Source organism: Macaca mulatta, chromosome 3 (assembly GCF_049350105.2).
Source record: "Macaca mulatta isolate MMU2019108-1 chromosome 3, T2T-MMU8v2.0, whole genome shotgun sequence".
NCBI classification, from domain to species: Eukaryota; Metazoa; Chordata; class Mammalia; order Primates; family Cercopithecidae; genus Macaca; species Macaca mulatta.
In genome coordinates this window covers 139,735,742-139,752,935 of record NC_133408.1, presented here as the reverse complement: position 1 = coordinate 139,752,935, position 17,194 = coordinate 139,735,742, and the positions used below count along the sequence as shown (strand labels likewise).

Here is a 17,194-nt window from a genome sequence, read left to right as displayed (position 1 = left end):
TAAAAACGTTTTGATTTCTAATCATTTTCTTATAATACTGTAGAGATATTATTTTAGTCTTTTGGTTTCATTTATTGCTGTGAGACGTCTTCCCTTTGTGTAATTTATGTTACTTTAAAATGATTGGTTTTTACACTCTAGTTTTTTTTTTTCTTTTCCTTCTTAATTTTTTTAATTTTGGTGCACTGCAACTGCCATATCATGTATCTAAGTATGTAATATTTACTGCGCATATTAGCTTCTTATATCTGTGGATTCAAGTTTGGCATTACTTCTGAAATGTTGTCAGTCATTTTTCTTTAAATACTCCCTCCTCTTCATTTCCACTGTATTTTCCACTAAACTCGACTTGCATTATTTTATCTTCAATATTTTTAAACTTCTCATTTATATTTGTCTTCTGGCTTATCTATACTGCATATTTCTTCCAATTTTCTTTTCTTTTTTTTTCAGGCTTAATTCACTTTATTTTTCTTGTATAAAAACCGTATGTTGTAGCCACAGCTGGAGCCTGGGTCCGCTGCGCAGAGACTCTGGTGTGGGTCTTGACAAGGTGGTCAGTGAATTCCTGATAGGGAGACTTGGTAAATACAGTCTCCTTCCAGAGGTCAGGGGTCAGGTAGCTGTAGGTCTTAGAGATGGCATCAAAGGTGGCCTTGGCGAAGTTGCCCAGGGTGGCAGTGCAGCCCCGGGCTGAGGTGTAGCAGTCATCAATACCAGCCATCATGAGCAGCTTCTTGGGCACAGGCGCTGAGACGATGCCAGTGCCCCTGGGTGCAGGGATGAGGCGCACCAGCACAGAGCCACAGAGGCCTGTCACCTTGCACAGGACGGTGTGGGGCTTACCAATCTTGTTCCCCTAGTAACCTCTGTGCACGGGGACGATGGAGAGTTTGGCCAGGATGATGGCCCCACGGATGACGGTGGCCACCTCCTTGGAGCACGTAACACCCAGGCCAACGTGGCCATTGTAGTCCCCAGTAGCAACGCCTTAAACCTGGTGCGCTAGCCAGCACGGGTCTGCTTCTGCACTGGCATAATCTTCAAAACCTCGTCTTTGAGAGAGGCCCCCAAGAAAAAGTCAGTGATCTCAGATTCCTTAATGGGCAGGGAGAAGAGGTAGATCTCCTGCAGGGACTTGATCTTCATGTCCTTGACCAAGCGGCCGAGCTTGGTGACGAGCATCCACTCCTTATCCTCGGCTTTGCCTCCGCGAGCTCTGCGGTCCCGGCCCTGTCCACGGCCGACCCCGGCCCCGGATGCCACTGCCGAAACCTCCGTGGAAGCCATCACGGTTCCCCATCCCAGGGCCACCAGGGCCTCTGGGCCCCCCCGCTGCACTGCACCGGCGTCATCCGCCATTTGCTGTTTTCTCAGAGAAAAAGCTTCCTCCAATTTTCAAATATCTGTTCAGCGTGGTGTGTGTTTTTGTTTTTTGTTTTTGAGACAGAGCCTTGCTCTGTCACCCAGGCTGGAGTGCCGTGGTGCAATCTTGGCTCAATGCAGCCTCCGCCTGCTGGGTTCAAGAGATTCTCGTACCTCAGCCTCCAGAGTAGCTGGAAGTACAGGCACCTGCCTCCATGCCTGGCTAATTTTTGTAGTTTTAGTGGAGACGGGGTTTCACTGTGTTGGCCAGGCTGGTCTCAAACTCCTAACCTCAATTGATCTACCCACATCAGCCTTCAGGATTTTGAATTTTTTTTTTCCACACATGAAATATTTTCAGTTAAAGTTAAAATTATTATTTTCTTAGTAATTACATTTTTTTTTCATATTTTACTGAACATCCCTAATAGCCTCTATTAACAGCTTAGTGTTTTATTCCGTCCTCTTATTTTAGGGCTTGGCAAACTTTTCCATAAGTATCCAGATGTTAAATATTTTCAGGCCATGGACCATACAGTCTTTGTTATAACCATTCGACTCTGCTGTTATAGTATAAACGCAACTATAGTAATGCAGAAACAAATGGAGTGGCTGTATTTCAATAAAATTTTATTTACAAAAACATGTGGCTGGAGTATGGACTATAGTTTGCCAACCCCTGTCTATTTGTTTATACATTATATATATAGCTATTTTATTTCTATGGATGGATGGATGGATGGATAGAGCTGATAGATGATGGAAAGAGAAAGAGAGATTCAGGAACTACAAAGAACACCACTAAGATATTTCACAAGAAGATCTTAGTGAAAACTCCAAGGTCAAAATTAAGGAAAAAATGTTAAATGCAGCTAGAAAAAAAGGCCAGGTTGCCTACACAGGGAAGCCTATCAGACTAACAGTGGACCTCTCAGCAGAAACCCTACAAGCCAGGAGAGAGTGGAGGCCAATATTCAACATTCTCAAAAAAAGAATTTTCAACACAGAATTTCATATCCAGCCAAACTAAGCTTCATAAATGAAGGAGAAATAAAATTCTTTCCAGACAAGCAAATGGTGAGGGATTTCATCACCACCAGGCCTGCCTTGAAAGAGCTCTTGAAGGAAGCATTAAATATGAGAAGGAAAACCCAATACCAGCCCCTGCAAAAACACACCAAAATAAAAACACCAATGACACTATGAAGAAACTGCATCAACTAGTGTGCAAAGTAATCATATTGCATTATGATGACAGGATCAAATTCACACATAACAATATGAACCTTAATTTTAAATGGGCTAAATGCCCTCATTAAAAGACACAGATGAAGAGTCAAGACCCATTGGTGTGCTATATTCAGGAGACTCATTTCATGTGCAAAGACACACATAAGCTCAAAATAAAAGGATGGAGGAAAATTTACCAAGCAAATGGAAAACAAAAGAAAAAAATGCAGAGGTTGCAATCCTAGCCTCTGACAAAACAGACTTTAAACCAACAAAGATGAAAAAAGACAAAGAAAGGCATTACATAATGGTAAGGAGATCAATTCAACCAGAAGAGTTAACTATTCTAAATATATATGTACCAAATGCAGGAGCACCCAGGTTTATAAAACAACTTCTGGGAGACCAACAAAGAGACTTAGACGCCCACCCAATAATACTGGGAGACTTTAACACCACACTGTCAATATTACACAGATCGGTGAGAGAGAAAATTAACAAGGCTATTCAGGACTTAAGCTAGTCTCTGAATCAAGTGGATCTACTAGATATTGACAGAACTCTCCACCCTAAATCAACAGAATATACATTCTTCTCAGTTCCACATGGCACTTATTCTAAAATCTACCACATAATTGGAAGTAAAACACTCCTCAGCAAACGCAAAAGAACTGAAATCATAACAGTCTCTCAGACCACAGTGAAATCAAATTATAACTCGAGTTTAAGAAAGTCACTCAAAACCACACATCTACATGGAAATTGAACAACCTGTTCCTGAGTGACTCCTGGGTAAATGAAATTAAGGCAGAAATAAAGCTTTGAAATCAATGAAAACAAAGAGACAACATACCAGAATCTCTGGGACACAGTTAAAACAATGTTTAGAGGGAAATTTATAGCACTAAATGCCCACATCAGAGAGCTGGAAAGATCTCAAATCAATACCCTAATAACATCACAATTAAAAGAGCTAGAGAAGCAAGAGCAAACAAATCCAAAAGCTAGCAAAAGACAAGAAATAACTAAGATCAGAGCAGAACTGAAGGAGATAGAGACATGAAAAATGCTTCAAGAAAATCAATGAATCCAGGAGCTGGGCTTTTCTTTTCTTTTTTTTTTTTTGAAAAAAAAAAAAAAACAGAATAGATAGACCACTAGCTAGAATAATAAAGAAGAAAAAAGAGAAGCATCAAATAGACACAATAAAAAGGGATAAAGGGGATATCACCGCTAACTCCACAGAAATACAAACTACCATGAGAGAATACTATAAACACCTCTATACAAATAAACTGGAAAATCTAGAAGAAATGGATAAATTGCTGCACACCTACACCCTCCCAAGACTAAACAAGGAAGAAGTCAAATCCCTGAATGGACCAATAACAAGTTCTGAAATTGAGGCAGCAATTAATATACCACCTACGAAAAAAATCTCAGAATCAGATGGATTCACAGTTGAATTCTACCAGACACACAAAAAGGAGCTGGTACCATTCCTTTTGAAACTATTCCAAACAATTGAAAAGAACGGACTCCTCCCTAACTCATTTTATGAGGCCAGCATCATCCTGATACCAAAACCTGGCAGAGACACAACAAAAAAAGAAAACTTCAGGCCAATATCCCTGATGAATATTGATGCAAAAAACCTCAATAAAATACTGGCAAACCGAATCCAGCAGCATTTCAAAAAGCTTATCCACCACAATCAGATTATTTTGTCCCATGGGGTGCTCACTTGATGTGGTGTTCTTCCCCTTCCCCTCGGAATGGGGCTTCCTGAGAACCAACCTCTAGTGATTGTTTTTGCTCTTCTGGATCTAGCTACTGGGCTTCGGGCTGGTGCTGGGGAGGGGAGTATCTGCAAAGAGTCCTGTGATGTTATCTGTCTTCAGTTCTTGCAGCCATAGACACCAGCATTTGCTCCGGTGGAGGTCGTAGGGGAGTGAATTGGACTCTGTGAAAGTCCTTGGTGGTGTTTTTGTTTAGTGCACTGGTTTTGTGTTGGTAGGCCTCCAGCCAGGGAGTGGAGGTTTCAAGAGTCCATCAGCTGCAGTCTTATAAGGAGGTTGCAAACTTGCCCTAGGGACACCTGGTTATGTACTCAGGTTTCTCAGGTGGTGGGCAGGGCCATAGAACTCCCAAGAGATTATGACCTGTGTCTTTGGCTACCAGGGTGGGTAAAGAAAGACCACCAGGTGGGGTCAGGGATAGACATCTGGTATATTCAGAAGCATTTTATTCTTTTTGATGCTCTTTTAAATGGAATTGCTTTCTTAATTTCACTTTGGATCACTAGTATATAAAAATAAAATTAATTTTTCTATATTGATCTTGTACCCCACAACTTTGCTAAATCTGTATTAGTTCTAATAGTATTTTAGTGGATGCCTAGAATTCTTCATATATAAGTTCGTGTTATTTGCAAATAAAGATAATTTTTTTTTTCTTTCCAATCTTGATGTCTTCAGGATAATTTTGATGATGGAGAAGAACCAGGTACTGTCAGCTAGCTGAAAGCACACAGCAAAAGACATAAATTGATGGTTGAAGTTCTGATTAAGTGAATATCAGATAGGTGCACTGCAAATTCTGTTTGAAGCAAAGTTGCTGACCTTTTATCTAGGGTTCCTTAAACTCCCCCTGTTTAGAAATGTCATTAATCTAAGAGTTTGAAAAGAGACTGAATGAACCTTCAGTGGAAGCAGATCAAATTAGAAGGTTATAGGTTCACAGGGGCATTGAACTTACAGGACCATAATATATATTTTACTGGCATAGCGAGAAGATTAAAATAGATGGCATCATAGTATCATGCCATATTGACAGCATGTACATATATGTGAGCATATAAGGATAATTAATTTTATAAAAAGTCATCAAAATTAGGATGACAAGCAACCATGACCAAAAAAATCATACAAGCTTTCCTTTTTTTTGCCAGATACTGTTGCTCAAAATCAGTTTCAGCAATGTATATATATCATAGTTTAAGTATAATGTAAATAACTACCATACATATAAAACCCATATTGCAATAGAGGTTCTAAGACATTACCCAAGAAATTGTAAAACTAACTTTTATGGTTGTCCTTTTTAGACAGACCTTTCAAGAATATCCTGTAAGTATAACATACTACTTTTTTTGCCAATAATTTCCAGTAATTTCTCTTCACTTTTACCTTTGGAGGCAGTATGAGGAAATATTTGAAGTTATACTACCACAAGGTGCCCTACGAATTATTTTTTTCTCTAGGTACTTCTTGGCAGCTATCTGCATGACATGTGATACACTCTAATCCTAGCGTTTGATAAGTCCATTTCATGGTTATAACATAAAGCTTTCTTGAAATTGTATAAGGAGAAATGAATAAAACTCACCCAGAAGATAAATGTAGAAGTTTTGGTGGGGAATCTACATTTTCCTGTTGCTAATAGTTTTAATTTACCAGACTTGCTTTTAAATTACAAAATTTTTAAAGTTTCATCCAAATCATCGAAATAGTACTGAATCCTAAACTTAAAAGAAGTTCAACTTTACATTATATTAGTCTTCCCCCAACCCCAGTCTAAAAAAGAATAGACTGCATTTAATATTAATAAAGAAAAAAATGCCTTCTATTTGCATATCACATGTTTAAAGCACTCTTCATACATTATCTTGATCTACTCAAAATTCTTGCACCTTAAATTAGTGGCAATTAATAATTTTTAATAGGTCCTAAATTCCTCAAAGCCTAGTAGTGTGTTTTTAATTTGCTTTTCTTTTCTTTTGAAGTTGTGTCTTTAAAAAATTATACTTCAATGTTTCATGAAATGTGTGGCAAAACATTATTACAGCATCCCTTACTGTACGTTCATATCTATCCATTTGACTAAGCATAGAGGTATCAATGTGTTAGATGATTATAACGTTTCTTCTTACTTGCTTATAAGACTCATCTCAGATTTATCCATTCTACATTAAGTAGGTTTTAATTAAGCTACTATGAATTTAAAGTTTAATTAGCTAGTGCTTCCGGTAAAAAATATAGCTGAGAAAAAGTCGTATAGCTGCTGATAGCTTGTTGCCAGCTTGGCAGCTCATGACTGCACTGTGGTGTGCTGGGCATCAACAATTTCAGAGAATGTTAGCATCAGATGAGATCACTCTGTCACCAGAATTAGACAAGACAATGCACTACAAATGGAAACATCACAGTAACAAATATCCTTCTCTCCTGGCAAATATGAATGACTACTGCTTCTTCTCCAGTGACAATTCCAGCCCAACTTAGCGTCTCCCACCGCCTAGACAAATTAATAGGATACTCAAATACAAATTGGTTCTACTACCTGATAGTACCTAATTCCAAACAAACCAATAGTTCCTTAAACTTTCCCTCAAATTACCCAGAATAAGATTGAATTTATAATAATCCTATCATAAGTCTCTTACTTAATTCCTTCTCCACAATTTCTGTGGTGCATGATTTTCTTTACTGTAGCAAATTAATATACATAAATGTGTTTGACTATAATCGGTATGTTTCTGGCGGTCTTTAGGTAGTGGGATTCATATGTGCAAATATACACATACTTGGTCATGTGAATTTAGAGCTACATGCAATGACAGAGGGAGATACAGATACAGACAGAAAAAAACATATGCCAGTTTCCTGGAAAGAACTTATCAAATATTTAAGAAGTGCTAGATGAACAGCTGGACACTTGCACAAAATTAATGAAGAATAGCAATTTTCTGGCCAACACATTATAATATAACTAGGATTGGGTGATCCTGCTTGGTTTGAAAGAGACGGCAAAGCAAAGAACCCTATACGAGCTTTGAATTTTAAGAAAGTGAATGTCTATTCCAGGAAAGCATTACTCTTTAAATGCTACAAAATCTTGGAAAAGCACAAACAATTGTCAATCCCCACCACTCTGGTGTTTTATGAAGAGCTGATCCTGAGCCACTGGAGGCTCCCCTGGAAGTTTCTTCTTCACTTCTTATTCAGGTCTGTTAAAATTTTGCTGTTTTCAAACATGATGTTTCTTTGTTCCTAATGTTCCTGTGTAACTATAGTCTTTCGGGCACACAATGAGGAAATTGGCCTTCAGACCTTATTTTAACACTCAATATTTGTAGCCACTGTGCTCAAATAGTCTTTTCAGTCAGGTCTCATTTCTCATTAGTTCCAGGATAAGCCAAGGATTTCAGTCCAATTTGCTGTGAGCCGTGGTACCATTTTGAATTCTTCTCAGACCCTTTCTGCTTCCATCAGTTTGGTTTGTCACACTGACATCTGGTGGACCAGACGTTTGGTCCCAAACACTTCATCACGAGACTTCATTTCAAATCACTCACTGCTGTAGATCAAACAAATGGTTGCCAATAAAGTGTTTGGCTATTTGAACTCTTTTGTTTTTTTCTTGTTCTCCACCGCTTCACCAATCTCAACTGGTTTTCTTCAGCCTCCCAGGAGCTCTCAAATTTTCTCAAGACAGGAGTCACAAGAACAAATGCAGATTTATATGTCAGTAGTGATCAACCAACTTAGATTGTGCCTGTATGTAGGTATTAATTTTAATCCTTGATTAATTTTACTGGTTCAGCTAATCTAGATGGATTTTATGAACAGATACAGTCTTAAGTAGAGGCAAATCCAATATTTTTCTTTAAACTGTGAAGACAATTGAGACTGTTACAGGAATGGAGGTCATCTACTAATAGAAAGCTGTGAAATATACTTGTAGCACAGATTTTGTTTTTGAGTCCGCCTACATTTGTAGCAAAGATTTCAAAGGCATTCACTTTTTTTCTTCACAAATTAAATGGGCAACCCATTCTTGATTAATTAAATAATACATCGTAAATGAAAAGATTTAAATGATTTTTACATTATGAAGGATTCTGAATTAGTATTTATCTTTATAATTATCTGTCATGTTAAAGATTTAGACATCAGTAAATGAAGCCCCGTAAGATGTGTACATGGAATGCTGACAGTGAAAAGTCTAGTGAAATGGTAGCTTCTCTAGGAAATGCATTGAATTTGATTCTATCAGAAATAATGTATCCTATAAGATTTATAATTATTAGATAAACCATTTAAAAGTAGATACCTTCATTGTTTGCTAGTATGCAGTAAAAATGGGAAAATACAAAACAAACAGCATAGTCAATAGTTTTTTAATGAAATAAAAGTTAAATAGAATCAGTTCTTGTGAAATAGAGAAAACTTAATTTTAGATATTCCCGTGACAGTAAAGATGGTATAACAATAAGCCAACTAAAGAGCTTCTGCACAGCAAAAGAAACTACCATCAGAGTGAACAGGCAACCTACAGAATGGGAGAAAATTTTTGCAATCTACTCATCTGACAAAGGGCTAATATCCAGAACCTACAAAGAACTCAAACAAATTTACAAGAAAAAAACAACCCCATCAAAAAGTGGGCAAAGGATATGAACAGACATTTCTCAAAAGAAGACATTCATACAGCCAACAGACACATGAAAAAATGCTCATCATCACTGGCCATCAGAGAAATGCAAATCAAAACCACAAGGAGATACCATCTCACACCAGTTAGAATGGCAATCATTAAAAAGTCAGGAAACAACAGGTGCTGGAGAGGATGTGGAGAAATAGGAACACTTTTACACTGTTGGTGGGATTGTAAACTAGTTCAACCATTATGGAAAACAGTGTGGCGATTCCTCAAGGATCTAGAACTAGATGTACCATATGACCCAGCCATCCCATTACTGGGTATATACCCAAAGGATTACAAATCATGCTGCTATAGACACATGCACACGTATGTTTATTGCGGCACTATTCACAATAGCAAAGACTTGGAATCAACCCAAATGTCCATCAGTGACAGACTGGATTAAGAAAATGTGGCACATATACACCATGGAATACTATGCAGCCATCAAAAAGGATGAGTTTGTGTCCTTTGTAGGGACATGGATGCAGCTGGAAACCATCATTCTTAGCAAACTGTCACAAGAACAGAAAACCAAACACCGCATGTTCTCACTCATAGGTGGGAACTGAACAATGAGATCACTTGGACTTGGGAAGGGGAACATCACACACCGGGGCCTATCATGGGGAGGGGGGAGGGGGGAGGGATTGCATTGGGAGTTATACCTGATGTAAATGACGAGTTGATGGGTGCTGACAAGTTGATGGGTGCAGCACAGCAACATGGCACAAGTATACATATGTAACAAACCTGCACATTATGCACATGTACCCTAGAACTTAAAGTATAATAATAATAAATAATAAATAAATAAATAAAAATAAAAGAGCACTGAATGAGAAAAAAATAAATAAATAACTGATGTTTACCACACTACTTATCCACAATGTCTACAAACACTCCCTAAGCTTCAAAAATGCAAAATAAAAAATTTACTTTGAATTGCAAAAAAAAAAAAACAATAAGCCAGAGGCATGAGACACTTTCTAGTTGATTTTAAATACTGCAGTTTTATTTTCTCAATCTACACTTTTAAGTAATACTACACAGAGAATGTAGTGGGTTCATTAACTACAGTAAATGTAAAACAGAAACATACTACTGAAATAGGCATTTTTTAAAAATCATCTTCCTAGTCAGGATAAATTTACTCTCTGCATCTCAAATTCTTATATGTACTGCAGACATACTAAGATTAGGAACGTATTAATAACAAAAGTAAACAGTAAGAGTGACACCTTTTATCTAATGAGTGCTTTGTGCCTTCAATTCTATCTTGCTAGGGCATCAAACCAGAGAGAGAAAAAAGACGCCTGTTTTTTTTAGACAAAACTAAACAAAATTTCTCTGAGGTCAGGAGAAATAAGGGTGACCAGTCAAGAACTATCACCACCAATTTTTCCTTAGATAAGGGGATTCATCCTTCTGTTGTAACTTCATCTACAGCATGGAATACAGTGCAGTCATAAAAAAGAATGAGTTCGTATCCTTTGCAGGGACATGGATGAAGCTGGAAGCTATCATTCTCAGCAAACTAACACAGGAGCAGAAAACCAAACACTGCATGTTCGTACTCATAAGTGGGAGCTGAACAATAAGAACACATGGACACGGAGCGGAACATCACACACTGGGGCCTGTAGTGAGGTGGCAGGGGGAGGGAGAGCATTAGGAGAAATACCTAATGCATGTGGGGCTTAAAACCTAGATGACCGATTGATAGGCATGTTTATAGATAGCAAATTGGAGAATAAAAAGCACAATGGATTTTTCTCTGGAGCAAATCGTCCTGCTACACAATGGTGGTTAAAATTGATACCATTCTTGGAAAGTAATCTCCTCAAATGTCTCTGTTAAAGACCCCAAGCAAATGCTGGCAATTAAATGAACAATTATATAATTTTGTTCTAGAGTACAAATTAAAGTTTAAATGTAGTGTGCATCAATACATTTATTTAGAAAAAACTAGTTTTAATGTGAGTCAAGGTTGAGCTCCTATTTGAGAAGTTTTCCTAGTATAGTCAACAAAAGAGTTTTGATTAAATTATAATATTTTGGTAAACACTCATAGCCATTTAACATTTTTATTTTGATTGCATAAAATGAGTGTTGCAATAAAACCAGTTTGACACTTGTTTCATTGTCTCATGTTTATGATATTTGTAAGATATTTCAATAAATTTATATATATAAGAATATTTATATACTATGTATACAAATAAGAAAAATATGAAAGCTCAGAACAAAAAGGAGATTAAATTATCCACTAAATTCTTGCTGGGTATGCAATCTTCCTGAAAATTATTACCTTGAGTCCTTTCTGCCTATTATATTCCTTGAAAACCCATCACCCAGGGTTTCTTAGCTAATTAAAGGTACAAAATAATTACCGATACCAATCATCTTTGTTCTACATAAATGTCTTTTGTCTTAATCTTAGCTCCTGGGGTTTACTGACCAGTGTAGTTGCTTTGTTTGCAACTTTTAAACGCCGGCATATTTAAAACTGATTCAGGAAGCATGTTTTAAAAAGCAGATTTCTAGGCACCACATTTAGAGATTCTAATACATTATGTCTGTTGAGGCCCTAGGAATCTGCATTTTAATTTGTATCTGCAGCTGATTGTGAGGTAGGCTCACAAGCAAAACTTAAAGAATCCTGTGGATACTTCATAAGAATGATAAAGAGCTGGGCAAATGAAGTAAGTTAAATAGTGTATTGTTTCATGCCCCAGTAGTTTCCGAAATTTTATAGTAGAGTTTTGTTCTTCAACAGGACCTTCGCAGTTAATATAAATTTGAAAGTTGAGAGCACCTACAATTCATGAGCAAAAAAGGGAGACCATACACCTTTTCCTCTTGGTTCACTGTTAATTTGATCAGAGAGACTTAGAGGGATGTCAAATGGCCAAAGGTTTAATAGCAATCATTGGCTTCTGATTGGCATGTTGGAACTGGTACCGTATGCCAGTAATCTTAGTTGAGTGAGCCCAGACAGATCTCTTTGCCACTTTAGGCCATTAGTATCTGTGCACAGCCAGATCAGGAATTGCACATATAGCAGATTGGAACTGTGATAGGAAGTGACTGAAGTCACCCAGTAGGATACTAGAGGCATTAATAAATACTGTTGGCAGATCAAACTTGATACGCTAAAATTTGCTATTTCAGAACATTTTGAGGTTAAAAGAAAAATTAAAAAGCCACATCTTTGAAGGCCTGAGTTTATGATTAAGTTATGATTTAAATTGATTGTGTGTGTGTGTTTTCTGTTACTAGCACTCTGACCAAGTCTGAATTCACCAATAAAAAAGGGATAATGATGCCTATTGTGTAAGACTGCTGTGAAGATTAAAAGAGGCCAAAAACTTAAAAATGCTTTGCAGAATCCCAGGAAAAAAATGTGTACAAATGTATATGTATTTTTCTTACTCGTTCCAGTTTGTTTGTTATGAATACATTTTGAATCTCTTTCCTCAATTTCAGCTTATGTGTCTAAATCTCCTTTTTACTTTTATTGAAAAAAGATTATCAGTAGTTTTAAAAAAGTGTTAGGGAATAATCAGGATATAAAAGAAAATTGAATTGTAGCCTGTTGTAGACAGGAGGATTTTTGATACTTGTTTTCTGTCATATAAACAGCATTTATTTTCCCTTTGACAACTTTTGAAGAAAATATTCAAATAAACCCAGATATCTTTTATAACTATTGAGTGCTGTTAATTTTACTTGGATATTAGAAATAAATTTATACTATTTTATTTGAAAATCATAACATACACTTAAATATAATTTTACAGGTTTTTACTGAGAAACACATATTTACATTTTATTATGAAAATAGGATGTGTAAGAAAGAAAATAAGTAACTTTCCAAATATACTTGTTTTCTATAAGATGAAGCCAACTTTCTCACTAATCATTTTTGATTTTAGATTTTTCGCTTACAACTTTCCTTGGTTTAAAATGACTTAGATCTCATTTTTTTTAAAGACACAAATATGCTTTATGTAGGTGATGTTATTATATTTGCACAGAACCATTTAACAACCGCAATAAAAAATGATACAAAAAGTTTAGATTAAAGAAAGTTTAGATTAAAAATTAAATTCTTGGTAAAAGAATTCCGTAATAAGAAGTTGAATGTTGGCCGGGCGCGGTGGCTCACGCCTGTAATCCCAGCACTTTGGGAGGCCGAGACGGGCAGATCACGAGGTCAGCAGATCGAGACCATCCTGGCTAACACGGGGAAACCCCGTCTCTACTAAAAAAATACAAAAAAATTAGCCGGGCGAGGTGGCGGGCGCCTGTAGTCCCAGCTACTAAGGAGGCTGAGGCAGGAGAATGGCGTGAACCCGGGAGGCGGAGCTGATAGCCGAGATGGCGCCACTGCACTCCAGCCTGGGTGACAAAAAGAGACTCCGTGCCAAAAAAAGAAAAAAAAAATTGAATGTTTATACAAATCTTACCCTAAGAACAACATTTGAAAGGTCGTCAGTTTATCTTAAATTGTTTTCAAGTGGATTTGGTTACTAACGTGAAAGAAAAGGTTTTCATCTGAAGACAGTTTCAGTTTCTGAAGTTGTCCCATACAATTGACTTCTCTACATTGTTGTCGTGATTAATTTCTAATATAGTCTTAATATTAGGTTGGTGCAAAAGTAATTGTGGTTTTTGCCATTTACAATGAAGACTTCAAAAATCATCCGATACGATGAAATATAAAACCCTTCAGGTATTAATACACAAGTATAATTATGAACTCTCTTGGGGGTCTGAAATTACATTTTAACTCTTTGATGTAATTTAAATGCTCCCAACTTAAAGTACCTTTTAAAATTAAAACATTTGTTAGAATATTCTAAAATCAAGATCTATACTGACAAGAGCCAAACTACATGATTATTAAGACCTACAGTGTTTCATTGTAGAAATAAGGGAAAACTGCCTGGTGAATCTGCAGTTCACCTACCAGCTTTTGTACTAATTAGGAAATTAAACGCAGGGCTTGCCAGCAGTGTTGCTTCGTTGAAAACAAAATATGAAAAAAAAGTGCATATATGATAAACTTGGGTAGACCCAAGTTTGAGTAGAAAGCATTGTCTAAATAGTCACTGCTTTTCATCAGATAGGGATGCATTTATTATATTTGTATTCTCTACTCTCTAAATTTGAAAAATATTCCTAGTGAAGAGATTAAGTTTAAAAACGTGACTAAGAATGATGTTCGTATTTTTTTTTCTTCTCAATTCATGTTGCCAGCTTCTAAAATGTCTAGGTACAATTAGGTTATTTATAAGAAGTGATGTATCCTTAGACCATGTTATGAATTATACTTCTGTATAGAGAGAGAGTTGACCAAAAATGGCAGAAGGTTAGAATAATAAGTATAAATTTTTAAAATATTTCATCATTAAATATTTTCTTTGAGTACCACGGTCTTTTTTTTTCTTCACTTCTTTTAGTCTGGAAATTGATAATTTCTTTTAAAACAAGTGTGGCTGTATGTAATATAATACTATAGTTCAACTATTTATAAATTTTTATCATGTGTTCCTTTCCAAAATGCATGCATGTAAGATTACAAATGTACATATTCTCAGCCAATTCTGCTATTTCCTACAAAATATTTATGAAAGACTTATTGGCAAATGTAAACTATAGTGTAGCTCACCTAATGTACAAAATGTAATACTTGTCTAAAAAATATTTTTAAAATAAAAATTTTGCTATTCTTTCATGAACTGAAATGTAATGTTATAAAATACTTGTATATGTTAACTATTAGAAAAGTATAGAATAAAGTTTGAAGAATGCAGGCGTTATTGAAAATAGTCAAATTTTCAATAAGCTTCCAAGAATATTGCAGATATCTACATTTTCTTCATTTTAAGAACAAGAATCTCATTTAACTTAGTTGAATGAACATAAGGCCTCGGGGATATCATTTCAGTGTCACTTCATATCAAACCAATACATTAAAACCAGTGTTCCAAATATTCTAACCTATTCAAGCAAAAAACATTCACCAAAGTAAAATGCAATGTAAAAGGCACTATAGAGTAGTTTCAAAGTAACAACTGTCCTATGGTTAGTCACATGAATATTTAGAATAAAGGAAAAAGTAATGAAATGGAAACGTAGAGAAAGAGAACTCTGAATATGCTTAAATGTGTACAAATAACAGTCAATTTGCAAATAACACAAATATATCAGTCAACAACAAGGAGTTTTGGTTGATAAAAAAAGAAGGAGTCCTAATCTAAAATTAATTTCCTCTGTTTCTTTTTCTTTTGTTTTGTTTTAAATTTGTTCCCTAGATCTGTTTTGTGGGAAAGGAGTGACTCTACTGAACATCTGTAATACCCAGCTGCACGTTGGCATTTGGGTGAGATTTGATTGATGGCGTACTTGAATGTAGATTTACAAATGTGGCCCAAGGCCAGTTTTCCCTTATTTCTACAATGAAGCACTGTAAGTCTTAATATTAAGTGTTTACTGGAAAGGAGAATAAGAAAGCAGTTTCTAGCAACACGCAGAGAATGAAAACAGGTAAATTAATCAGTATTACTACCTACCCATAGGTCCCACAGCTTATCATAGATATTCCAACCATGAAATGCTAGCTACTCAATAGTACAGAAAAATTGCCTTAAAATAGCCTGCCAGTGCTATTACCCTAGTGCTGTCAATTGGATACTCTCAAAACTTATGTTTTGTCTACTAATCCTTTTGTGGGGTTTTTTGTATGTTTATTTGTTTTACATTTGGGTTCTCTCTTTGTTAAAATTCAAAAGGTATAACATGGTTCGATTAGAGGCTTCTAAAACAGCACATCGAAAACCTTATGGTCTGGAAACTATTTATGGTCTTGAGAATTGTTACAGAGTAATAAACACATTTTTTTACCTTTGCCTAAAATTTGTATATCTGTCTATACAAAAAAGAAAATCTTGTAATTCTACTTTCAAACCTATTAAATTAATGGGAGAGATTGCAACTAATATTTGGTACTTTTCCACAAAAGTTTGAAAGGATGGCTAAACTTTACCATGAGGTAAATAACAACACATCACAGTTGAAATTGACAGATGTGGAAAGGTGAAGTTCATGTTATTAATTTCCTGGAATCACTTAAACTTTCAGAAATATGCCTTTACTTCCGTCAGTGAAAGACTTTCCCATCTATGAATCAAAATCTGATATTTTTAAAAGATCAGCTTACCAGAACTATTATTTATTTAACAAGAGAAAAAGATATTCCTAATGTGAAACTATGCTTAAGTTGAAAATGGCCCAAACTCTTCATCATGTTTTGATTTGTATCCCGATGATGTCAAGAATACCTCTTAGCTCTTATAAAGATATTACTCATGTTTTTTCTCCTTTGTGTTCCCCATGGAAGTTTACTTTATTGGACATACTATGCTCTTCTTATTTCTAGCTTACCTTGCTTTTTTAAAACACTATTTGATAATATAAATAGTAATAATAATATGACTACATATTAGCATAGCTCTTTTAAATTAGCAAAGCTTTCTTGTAGACGTAATTTAAAATTATAATCACATAAATTGTATAAAATATGTAGAATAGGAGTGTATATTCAAAAGCCCCATAAATGGATCAAATTTATTAGCTAGATAATAGATAAGAAAGAGCTGGAGTTGGAACTCTGAAAGCCTAACTCCAAACCTAGAGATTCTTCCTGGTTGACTCACCACGACTGGCTTCCAAAGCATGCTTCATATACCTTTTCTATTCACTTATGTAAGTATCTCATAATGTTACTGAATATAAATTAGAAAGTATATCATCAAATGTGATCAGAGACTCTACGTGATCAAAATATGGATGAAATTAGAGAGAATCTCTCTAAAACATTTTTGTCCAGAAACATAAATATCCATAAACTGCTAAAACTTTGAATGTAATTTTTATTGTTGTTATTTAAGATTATTTGATTCCTTATTTCAAATTCTAATTGACAACACAAATAACCTTTAAACTTTTAAGGGAAAGAAGTTAAATTCTAACACTTAGGAAAAAATAAAGGTGAAATGTAAAATTCCAGTATGCTCTAAAATAAAAAAATACTAAACAAACAAAC

At 35.7% G+C, this 17,194-nt stretch overlaps 1 pseudogene; it reads right to left on the bottom strand.

Annotated features, from left to right (window-relative positions):
• Positions 1–453: 453 nt before the first annotated feature.
• Positions 454–1,362, bottom strand: LOC709128 (small ribosomal subunit protein uS5 pseudogene; annotated as a pseudogene).
• Between the last annotated feature and the right edge of the window lie 15,832 nt (positions 1,363–17,194).